Here is a 12,148-nt window from a genome sequence, read left to right on the forward strand (position 1 = left end):
TCTTATTCTAAGTATTTTACACTGGTCTATGTTTTCAACACTTTAACTTCGATGTGTCTGTATGTTGCCTGAAAATTGTGAATTCCAGTGAGTTGAAATGAAAGGCAAATGAAAGTGAATTTTTAGCATGAGAAAGAGTGGTAAGTTCTTATCCCAACTGAAATGCACACACACACACATACACACACTGAGACACACACACACACACACACACACACACACACACACACAACATGGGCTTCTATGCTATATCAAGACACCAGGGAGTTTATTTGATTTTTCTTCTCCTGTATAGAATTTATCACAGTAAATAAGAGATGGACTAGAAATGGGTCGATGGGCCCATCTCAGCTACCAGAATCACAGGATTACTTCTCATCCTAAAAGGCCCAAACAAAATAGTTGCTAAAGAACAGAATGGTAAATTTCCTCTGTGGGAACACAGTTGTCCGTCCATACAACTCAACTGCTAGTAATTTGGTGGCATACTTTCTTTAAAATCCTTTTCAGTCCTGGCAAATTCCTGAAGAGAGGTGATTCTTGTTAAGTGAAATCTTATGACTTCCTATTCTTTTTTCTGCCTCTGAGTTGAGATAAAATGTGGGCTACAACTTAAATTGAAATAATTACTCTCTTAAGAAAAATAAGTATAGGAATAAATTGGATCTGTATTATATGAGATATTGAGATACTGTCAAATTATCAGTCCTTCATTCTTCTCCCCTGTCATCATGTCTCTGCGTTTGTTTGTTCTAGCACTAGATGACAACCTTGGCAGCAGAAACTACTGATTTACATCTCTTCTATTAATGGGACATCTAGAGAACTCAGGAATATATATCTGGTTATGGGGGAAAAAACGTGCTTTATTTACCAAAACATGTTTATTTTAATGAACAACCATCATATATGTGAGGCATATATATATGAAACCAGATATGACTTAGAAGGAGTTCTTTGAAACTAAGGTTTATGTCATAAGAAAGAGCATTAAACTCCCTAAAATAATTTAATAATCTTGCTCATTTTTTTTTTCAGATATAGAAGATTTTCTTTCCATAAATCTCTTTTCTTCAAATCAAGCTTCAAAGCTTTTAGCTGATCTGGTTTACCTCTGTCCGTGGCAAAATTTTTGAGAACCATAACTTGGCCTTAAAGCATGACATGAATCAAAGTCTTGCCTTTAAATAAATAATTTAAAATACTGTATTATCTAAATAAGTCATTCTTTCTGAGTGCTGGCACTACAAACTATTCTCTTTAGTCAGAACTATAACTTAAACTGAAACTCAGTTACAACAGCTAGAAGCTAGATTTTCTATTTTTTTTGTCCTCATGACATTTTTATCCAATTAAGAGGCATGTGGAGCAAGGATCAGGTACAGGAACTAGTTGGCACTCAGTTCCTAATTCTTTTCCCTTCTCTCTCACATCTTACCAAGACTCTGGAACCTAAAATGTATGCACAGGGTAGTTAATTTTTTTTTTTTTTTTTTTTTTTCCGGAAACCAATTGAACTTGTATTGACACCAGCTACATGACTCTTCTTAGTAGCCTTATGGCAATGGATAAAGTGGCTTGACCCAAGATAACACTGATTAGACTTAGCAATGTTACTTTTAAATAAAACCAACCCTATTTTCCCCAAGGTGGCTTAGATTTCATAATGGTCACAAACTAATACTACAAATAAAACATTTAAAATTTTGGTCCAAGCCTTTTCTATCCTCCCACACTTGAAAGGTACCTGATGAACACCAATTTCCCAATCCTAGCATCACTAGCTTACAAACCTTAGGGTTAAAAACTCCCTTCTCATTTACCTAATGTTCAATTTCCATCAGTTTCAATATACACTAGTGTAAATACCATGACTATTTTGCATGAAGTTAAGCATTCTACAGATCACAGAGTCATGGGATTGAACCAGGAGCTCCCATCTTTTTTTTTTTTTTTTGAAAATTAATTTTACTTATTTATTTATTTGGCTGTGTTGGGTCTTTGTTGCTGTGCACGGGCTTTCTCTAACTGTGTGGCGAGCGGGGGCTACTCTTCGTTGTGGTGCATGGGCTTCTCATTGTGGTGGCTTCTCTTCTTGTGGAGCACGGGCTCTAGGCACGCGGGCTTCAGTAGTTGTGGCTCGCGGGCTTCAGAGCACAGGCTCAGTAGTTGTGGCGCACGGGCTTAGTTGCTCCGCGGCATGTGGGATCTTCCCGGACCAGGGCGCGAACCCATGTCCCCTGCATTGGCAGGCGGATTCTCAACCACTGCGCCACCAGGGAAGCCCTGCTCCCATCTTTTATGTGAACTTCAGTGGTACCATGGAGGCCAAGGCAATTTATTAGGTTAACCAGGATTTGTTTCAATTTGTAAGAGAAATATCTTGCAACAGGTTTATTCAATTCTCATAAAAAATGGTGGTATTCCTTTACTTTTCGCCTTTTGGAAGCAGCAGTTACATATATGGAATAGTAGATTAAGTTTAAAAATGTGGGCCTTGGTCAACTTTATTTTTCTGCATATGATCATGATAAAGGATCATGACATCCTTCACATTTCCAAGGAAAACCTAATTTAAAGTTTGTCCTTGCCAAACTCCATAAAACAGCCATTTTAGAGTAAACCAGCAGAGCATTGCATCACCCCAATAAAGCTGTAGGTTTCATCACATGCACCAACAAATCTACATGGCTAGTTTCTGCACTCCTCTTTTACAGAATTTTACACCTATTGTACCAAACAGCATTTTGAACACGGACATATCAACTCCCTAATAAAGCAAAAACAAAAGCATTTCCCTTATTAGAAACAAGATACACCATCACTTAAAGTCTTGAAACATTATTCCACTTTAACTTTCAGAATTTGACAATGCATTCAATGAAACAATCTGCAGACAGCTAGTTTTAACAGACAGATTAAAAAACACTTTTAAGCAGACATGGATGTCCTAAACTGTTTATTAGGTAAGAATTTTACAAACATTACTTAAATTATCGGTAGCGGTGGAGCTGGAGAGTATTGCGCCTTCTCCAGGCTGTGCGGTGAGAACCGTGGATCCTGTGGTGGAACTTGTGGCCCTTGCCAAGGCTGCGGCTCTTCCTGCCTGCAGACGTCAGCCCCCACATCTCCCTGTGCTTGTGGACTGGTTTGGTGATCCACTGGGTGTCAGGGTTTCTTCTGATAGCTTTATGGAATGGATCGATGAGGATAACCTCAAAAAATCTGTACGTAGAATCTTCACCAACCGAGTAAGAATTCAGGACCCTCAGGGCCCCACAGTGGCGTCCAGCTCGCTCCTTGGCAACAGACTGAAGGCTTCGAGCAAACTTGAGCTGGTTGACACCATGGTTGACAGGCGTGCTGTAGGTGGCGCCCTTAGGAACTGGGCGTTTGCAGCCACCGCGGCGCACACGAATCCGATATATGACATAACCTTGCTTGGCCTTGTAGCCCAGCCTGCGCGCCTTGTCGGGCCGGGTGGGGCGGGGGGCCGTGCAGCGCTGAGAGCCGGCAGTACTGCCAGCAGCGCACCCTGAGCAGAAAGCGCATCACGTCCGACTGCTTCTTCCTCCATAGCTCCCGGATGTTCTTGTAAGCGGCCGTCTCGGCTCACCTGCTGGCTGCCGCCAAATGGAAAGGAAGGACCCTTTCGGTAGCTAATTTTTAACCTCTGCTGTCATGAAGAGTTTGTAGCTTAGAAACCAGTTCAATTCATCATCCGTGTATTAAGCACCCATTATGAACAAGCCACTATGTTAGGGATTCAAAGATGAAGAGGACATTGCCTTATCCTAATGAAATTATATCAAATTGGACTTCTACATACTGCATACAGTTAAAACCACTTCCTTACCACCACTAACCCCAATCACGTTTTCTTTTGTATTAAGAACTAGATATATCTGTATGGGTCCCTGTTCATTGCCTGCTCTCAGATCTCTTTGAAGCCTGTTTCTATTGCCTGTAGCTTAGATCTTTCTCCCCTCTTTCTGAATGCCAGAGCTCAGCCACATGCAGACACCATTTTGACCTAATAAACTGATGGATAACTTAATCTGAGTCTCAGCAGACAGGATGCCTCTTTATTATATAATTATATAACCCAGATTAGGCAGGAATCTTAAGTTTTCAGTATCTGTGGCCAATATTCTTTCTGTCTTTCATTGACTTTGTTATTGTTTGAGATCATTTGTCAGGATCCATATACTTCCTTGTATGACGGAGTGTCTAACTTCAGGAGGTTATATTCACAAAGACTGTTTAGAATCTAAATGTTTGGGGAGATCTTCAAGATGGCGGAAGACTAAGACGTGGAGATCACCTTCCTCCCCACAGATACATCAGAAATACATCTACGTGTGGAACAACTCCTACAGAACACCTACTGAACGCTGGCAGAAGACCTCAGACCTCCCAAAAGGCAAGAAACTCCCCACATACCTGGGTAGGGCAAAAGAAGAAAGAAAAAACAGAGACAAAAGAATAGGGACGGGACCTGCACCAGTGGGAGGGAGCTGTGAAGGAGGGAAGCTTTCCACACACTAGGAAGCCCCTTCGCGGGCGGAGACTGTGGGAGGCGGAGGGGGGAAGCTTCGGAGCCACGGAGGAGAGCGCAGCCACAGGGGTGCGGAGGGCAAAGCGGAGAGATTCCCGAACAGAGGCTCGGCGCCGAGCAGCACTCACCAGCCCGAGAGGCTTGTCTGCTCACCCGCCGGGGCGGGCGGGGCTGGGAGCTGACGCTCGGGCTTCGGTCGGATCTCAGGGAGAGGACTGGGGTTGGCGGCGTGAACACGGCCTGAAGGGGGCTAGTGCGCCACAGCTAGCCGGGGGGGGGGAGTCCGGGAAAAGGTCTGGAGCTGCCGAAGAGGCAAGAGACTTTTTCTTGCCTCTTTTTTCCTGGTGCGCGAGGAGAGGGGATTCAGAGCGCCCCTTAAAGGAGCTCCAGAGACGGGCGCGAGCCGCGGCTATCAGCGCGGACCCCAGAGACGGGCATGAGATGCTAAGGCTGCTGCTGCCGCCACCAAGAAGCCTCTGTGCAAGCACAGCTCACTCTCCACACCGCCCCTCCCGGGAGCCTGTGCAGCCCGCCACTGCCAGGGTCCCGTGATCCAGGGACAACTTACCCGGGAGAACACACGGCGCGCCTCGGGCTGGTGCAACGCCATGCCGGCCTCTGCCGCCGCAGGCTCGCCCCACCTCCGAACCCCTCCCTCCCCCCGCCTGAGTGAGCCAGAGCCCCCGAGTCAGCTGCTCCTTTAACCCCGTCCTGTGTGAGCGAAGAACAGACGCCCTCAGGCGACCTACACGCAGAGGCGGGGCTAAATCCAAAGCCGAACCCCAGCAGCTGTGCAAACAAAGAAGAGAAAGGGAAATCTCTCCCAGCAGCCTCAGGAGCAGCGGATTAAAGCTCCACAATCAACTTGGTGTACCTGCATCTGTGGAATACCTGAATAGAAAACGAATCATCCCAAATTGAGGAGATGGACTTTGGGAGCAACGATATATATATTTTTTTCCTTTTTCTCTTTTTGTGAGTGTGTATGTGTATGCTTCTCTGTGTGATTTTGTCTCTATAGCTTTGCTTTTACCATTTCTCATAGGGTTCTGTCAGTCCCTTTTTTTCTGTATTTTTTTTTAGTATAGTTTTTAGCACTTGTTATCATTTGTGGATTGGTTTTTTGTTTTGGTTGCTCTCTTCTTTTGTTCCTTCTTTTTTTTAAGTTACTTTTTAATTTTTTTATTTTTAATAATTATTTTTATTTTAATAACTTTTATTTATTTATTTATTTATTTATTCTTCCTTTCTTTCTTTTTTTCTCCCTTTTATTCTCAGCCAGCTGGATAACAGGGTATTGGTGCTCTGGCTGGGTGTCAGGCCTGAGCCTCTGAGGTGGGAGAGCCGAGTTCAGGACATTGGTCCACCAGAGACCTCCCAACTCCACGTAATATCAAACGGCGAAAATCTCTCAGAGATCTCCATCTCAACGCCAAGACCCAGCTCCACTCAACGATCAGCAAGCTACAGTGCTGGACGCCCCATGCCAAACAACTAGCAAGACAAGAACACAACCCCACCCACTAGCAGAAAGGCTGCCTAAAATCATAAGGTCACAGACACCCCAAAACACACCACCGGACATGGACCTGCCCACCAGAAAGAAAAGATCCAGCCTCATCCACCAGAACACAGGCACAAGTCCCCTCCACCAGGAAGCCTACACAACCCACTGAACCAACCTTAGCCACTGGGGTCAGACACCAAAAACAACAGGAACTAAGAACCTGCAGCCTGCGAAAAGGAGACCCCAAACACAGTAAGTTAAGCAAAATGAGAAGACAGAGGAACACACAGCAGATGAAGGAGCAAAGTAAAAACCCACCAGATGAAACAAATGAAGAGCAAATAGGCAGTTTGCCTAAAAAAGATTCAGAGTAATGATAGTAAAGATGATCCAAAATCTTGGAAATAGAATGGAGAAAATACAAGAAACGTTTAACAAGGACCTAGAAGAACTAAAGAGCAAACAAACAATGATGAACAACACAATACATGAAATTAAAAATTCTCTAGAAGGAATCAATAGCAGAATAACTGAGGCAGAAGAATGGATAGGTGACCTGGAAGATAAAATAGTGGAAATAGCTACTGCACAGCAGAATAAAGAAAAAAGAATGAAAAGAATTGAGAACAGTCTCAGAGACCTCTGGGACAACATTAAATGCACCAACATTCAAATTATAGGGGTCCCAGAAGAAGAAGAGAAAAAGAGAGGGACTGAGAAAATATTTGAAGAGATTATAGTTGAAAACTTCCCTAATATGGGAAAGGAAATAATTATGTCCAGGAAGCACAGAGAGTCCATACAGGATAAATCCAAGGAGAAACACAAGACACCTATTAATCAAACTACCAAAAATTAAATACAAAGAAAAATAGTAAAAGCAGCAAGGGAAAAACAACAAATAACATACAAGGGAATCCCCATAAGGTTAACTGCTGATCTTTCAGCAGAAACTCTGCAAGCCAGAAGGGAGTGGCAGGACATATTTAAAGTGATGAAAGGGAAAAACCTACAACCAAGATTACTCTACCCAGCAAGATTCGACGGAGAAATTAAAACGTTTACAGACAAGCCAAAGCTACGAGAATGAAGCACCACCAAACCAGCTTTACAACAAATGCTAAAGGAACTTCTCTAGGCAGGAGACACAAAAGAAGGAAAAGACCTACAATACCAAACCGAAAACAATTAAGAAAATGGTAATAGGAACATACATATCGATAATTACCTTAAATGTAAATGGATTAAATGCTCCCACCAAAAGACATAAAGACATAGACTGGCTGAATGGATACAAAACAAAACCCGTATATATTCTGTCTACAAGAGACCCACTTCAGACCTAGGGACACATACAGACTGAAAGTGGGGGGATGGAAAAAGATATTCCATGCAAATGGAAATCAAAAGAAAGCTGGAGTAGCAATTCTCATATCAGACAAAATAGACTTTAAAATAAAGACTATTACAAGAGACAAAGAAGGACACTACGTAATGATCAAGGGATCGATCCAAGAAGAAGATATAACAATTGTAAATATTTACGCACCCAACATAGGAGCACCTCAATACCTAAGGCAAATGTTAATGGCCATAAAAGGGGAAATTGACAGTAACACAATCATAGTAGGGGACATTAACACCCCACGTTCACTAATGGACAGATCATCCAAAATGAAAATAAATAAGGAAACACAAGCTTTAAAGGACACATTAAACAAGATGGATTTAATTGATATTTATAGGACATTCCATCCAAAAAAAACAGAATACACTTTCTTCTCAAGTGCTCATGGAACATTCTCCAGGATACATCATATCTTGGGTCACAAATCAAGCCTTCATAAATTTAAGAACATTGAAATCGTATCAAGTATCTTTTCCGACCACAACACTATGAGACTAGATATCCATTACAGGAAAAAATTCGTAAGAAATACAAACACATGGAGGCTAAACAATACACTACTAAATAACCAAGAGATCACTGAAGAAATCAAAGAGGAAATCAAAAAATACCTAGAAACAAATGACAATGAAAACACGACGATGACCCAAAACCTATGGGATGCAGCAAAAGCAATTCTAAGAGGGAAGTTTATAGCAATACAATCCTACCTCAAGAAACAAGAAACATCTCAAACAAACAACCTAACCTTACACCTAAAGCAATTAGAGAAAGAAGAACAAAAAAACCCCAAAGTTAGCAGAAGGAAAGAAATCATAAAGATCAGATCAGAAAGAAATGAAAAAGAAATGAAGGAAACAATAGCAAAGATCAATAAATCTAAAAGCTATTTCTTTGAGAAGATAAAAAATATTGATAAACCATTAGCCAGACTCATCAAGAAAAAAAGGGAGAAGACTCAAATCAATAGAATTAGAAATGAAAAAGGAGAAGTAACAACTGACACTGCAGAAATACAAAGGATCATGAGAGATTACTACAAGCAACTATATGCCAATAAAATGGACAACCTGGAAGAAATGGACAAATTCTTAGAAAAGCACAACCTTCTGAGACTGAACCAGGAAGAAATAGAAAATATAAACAGATCAATCACAAGCACTGAAATTGAGACTGTGATTAAAAATCTTCCAACAAACAAAAGCCCAGGACCAGATGGTTTCACTGGCTAATTCTATCAAACATTTAGAGAACAGCTAACACCTATCCTTCTCAAACTCTTCCAAAATATAGCAGAGGGAGGAACACTCCCAAACTCATTCTATGAGGCCACCATCACCCTGATACCAAAACCAGACAAAGATGTCACAAAGAAAGAAAATTACAGGCCAATATCACTGATGAACATAGATGCAAAAATGCTCAACAAAATACTAGCAAACAGACTCCAACAGCACATTAAAAGGATCATACAGTATGATCAAGTGGGGTTTATCCCAGGAATGCAAGGATTCTTTAATATATGCAAATCAATCAATGTGATACACCATATTAACAAATTGAAGGATAAAAACCATATGATCATTTCAATAGATGCGGAAATAGCTTTTGACAAAATTCAACACCCATTTATGATAAAAACCCTCCAGGAAGTAGGCATAGAGGGAACATACCTCAACATAATAAAGGCCATATATGACAAACCCACAGCCAACATTGTTCTCAATGGTGAAAAACTGAAACCTTTTCCACTAAGATCCGGGAGAAGACAAGGTTACCCACTCTCACTACTGTTACTCAACATAGTTTTTGAAGTTTTAGTTACAGCAATCGGAGAGGAAAAAGAAATAAAAGGAATCCAAATCAGAAAAGAAGAAGTAAAGCTGTCACTGTTTGCAGATGACATGATACTATACATAGAGAATCCTAAAGATGCCACCAGAAAACTACTAGAGCTAATCAATGAATTTGGTTAAGTAGCAGGATACCAAATTAATGCACAGAAATCTCTTGCATTTGTATATACACTAATGATGAAAAATCTGAAAGAAAAATTAAGGAAACACTCCCATTTACCATTGCAACAAAAGAATAAAATACCTAGGAATAAACCTACCTAAGGAGACAAAATACCTGTATGCAGAAAACTATAAGACACTGATGAAAGAAATTAAAGATGATACAAACAGATACAAACAGAGAGGTATACCATATTCTTGGATTGGAAGAATCAACATTGTGAAAATGACTATACTAACTACCCAAAGCAATCTACAGATTCAATGCAATCCCTATCAAACTACCAATGGCATTTTTCACAGAACGAGAACAAAAAATTTCACAATTTGTATAGAAACACAAAAGACCCCGAATAGCCAAAGCAATCTTGAGAAAGAAAAACGGAGCTGGAGGAATCAGGCTCCCTGACTTCAGACTATACTACAAAGCTACAGTAATCAAGACAGTCTGGTACTGGCACAAAAACAGAAATATAGATCAATGCAACAGGATAGAAAGCCCAGAGATAAACCCATGCACATATGGTCACCTTATTTTTGATAAAGGAGGCAAGAATATATAATGGGGAAAAGACAGCCTCTTCAATAAGTGGTGCTGGGAAAACTGGACAGCTACATGTAAAAGAATGAAATTAGAACACTCCCTAACACTATACACAAAAATAAACTCAAAATGGATTAAAAACCTAAATATAAGGCCACACACTGTAAAACTCTTAGAGGAAAACATAGGCAGAACACTCTATGACATAAATCACAGCAAGATCCTTTTTGACCCACCTCCTAGAGAAATGGAAATAAAAACAAAAATAAACAAATGGGACCTAATGAAACTTAAAAGCTTTTGCACAGCAAAGGAAACCATAAACAAGACGAAAAGACTACCTTCAGAATGGGAGAAAACATTTGCAAATGAAGCAAGTGACAAAGGATTAATCTCCAAAATTTACAAGCAACTCATGAGCTCAATATCAAAGAAACAAACAACCCAATCCAAAAATGGGCAGAAGACCTAGATAGACATTTCTCCAAAGAAGATATACAGATAGCCAACAAACACATGAAAGAATGCTCAACATCATTAATCATTAGAGAAATGCAAATCAAAACTACAATGAGGTATCACCTCACACCAGTCAGAATGGCCATCGTCAGAAAATCTACAAATAATAAATGCTGGAGAGGTGTGGAGAAAAGGGAACCCTCTTGCACTGTTGGTGGGAATGTAAATTGATACAGCCACTATGGAGAACAGTATGGAGGTTCCTTAAAAAACTAAAAATAGAACTACCATACGACCCAGCAATCCCACTACTAGGCATATACCCTGAGAAAACCATAATTCAAAAAGAGTCATGTACCACAATGTTCATTGCAGCTCTATTTACAATAACCAGGACATGGAAGCAACCTAAGTGTCCATCAACAGATGAATGGATAAAGAAGATGTGGTACATGTATACAATGGAATATTACTCAGCCATAAAAAGAAACAAAATTGAGTTATTTGTAGTGAGGTGGATGGACCTAGAGTCTGTCATACAGAGTGAAGTAAGTCAGAAAGAGAAAAAAATACCATATGGTAATACATATATATGGAATCTAAAAAAAAAAAAAAAGAGGTTCTGAAGAACCTAGGGGCAGGACAGGAATAAAGATGCAGATGTAGAGAATGGACTTGAGGACATGGGGAGGGGGAAGGGTAAGCTGGGATGAAGTAAGAGAGTGACATGGACTTATATATGCTACCAAATGTAAAATAGATAGCTAGTGGGAAGCAGCCGCATAGCACAGGGAGATCAGCTCGGTGCTTTGTGACCCCCTAGAGGGGTGGGATAGGGAGGGTGGGAGGGAGGGAGATGCAAGAGGGAAGAGATATGGGGATATATGTATATGTATAGCTGATTCACTTTGTTATAAAGCAGAAGCTAACACACAATTGTAACGCAATTATACTCCAATGAAGATGTTAAAAATAAATAAAATAAAATAAATGTTTAACTCTAGTAAGATTTTCTAATTTAAAAATAGTATAGAAATTATGCTTGAGATAGGAGGAAGCTTTTACAAAAGTATGCAAAATAAAACATACTTGACTTAAAATATCAATGGGTATCAACGGAACACAGGGTATAATGGGGATAGTAGATGGGGTTTGGGAATGGAATAAAATCCTGATAATATGGTGGCTCCTTTTCTTACTATCTGTGTGATATTCATCAGGTTATTTAAACTCCCATGGCCTCAGTTTTGTTAAATGTATTAAGTACAAAAAGTTAATAATATCCTCTTCTGAGAGTTAGTATAAGGATTAAAGCATTATATAATATTTGTAGGTTGAACCATATGAAAATTTTCAAGATTCAACTTTTGGGAACCTACAAAATTGGCAATTTTCTTATGGTTCACAATCTTAATTATATATAAAGCTCTTTGTACACAGAAACCACTAAATAACGTGTAGCTTTTGTTATTTCTGTGGGAAACCTGGTAAAGAACTTCCCCTTCCATCATACCTCCTACTGCACCTCCAGAAGCTTGGTAGTAGAAACAGAGAATCTGCTTTGTTCTCTTCCCTACCTCTAAAATTGTTATGATTTCCCTACCACAAGTTTTTGGGTGGTGATTCAAGGGTATCCCATAGGGGAGGGGCTAAA

The 12,148-nt window shown here is 40.3% G+C and overlaps 1 pseudogene; it reads right to left on the reverse strand.

Moving 5' to 3' along the window:
- Positions 1–2,948: 2,948 nt before the first annotated feature.
- LOC137756253 (large ribosomal subunit protein eL15-like) overlaps positions 2,949–12,148 on the reverse strand; it is a 12,343-nt pseudogene continuing 3,143 nt past the window's right edge.

The sequence above is a fragment of the Eschrichtius robustus genome, chromosome X (genome assembly GCF_028021215.1).
Source record: "Eschrichtius robustus isolate mEscRob2 chromosome X, mEscRob2.pri, whole genome shotgun sequence".
NCBI lineage: Eukaryota > Metazoa > Chordata > Mammalia > Artiodactyla > Eschrichtiidae > Eschrichtius > Eschrichtius robustus.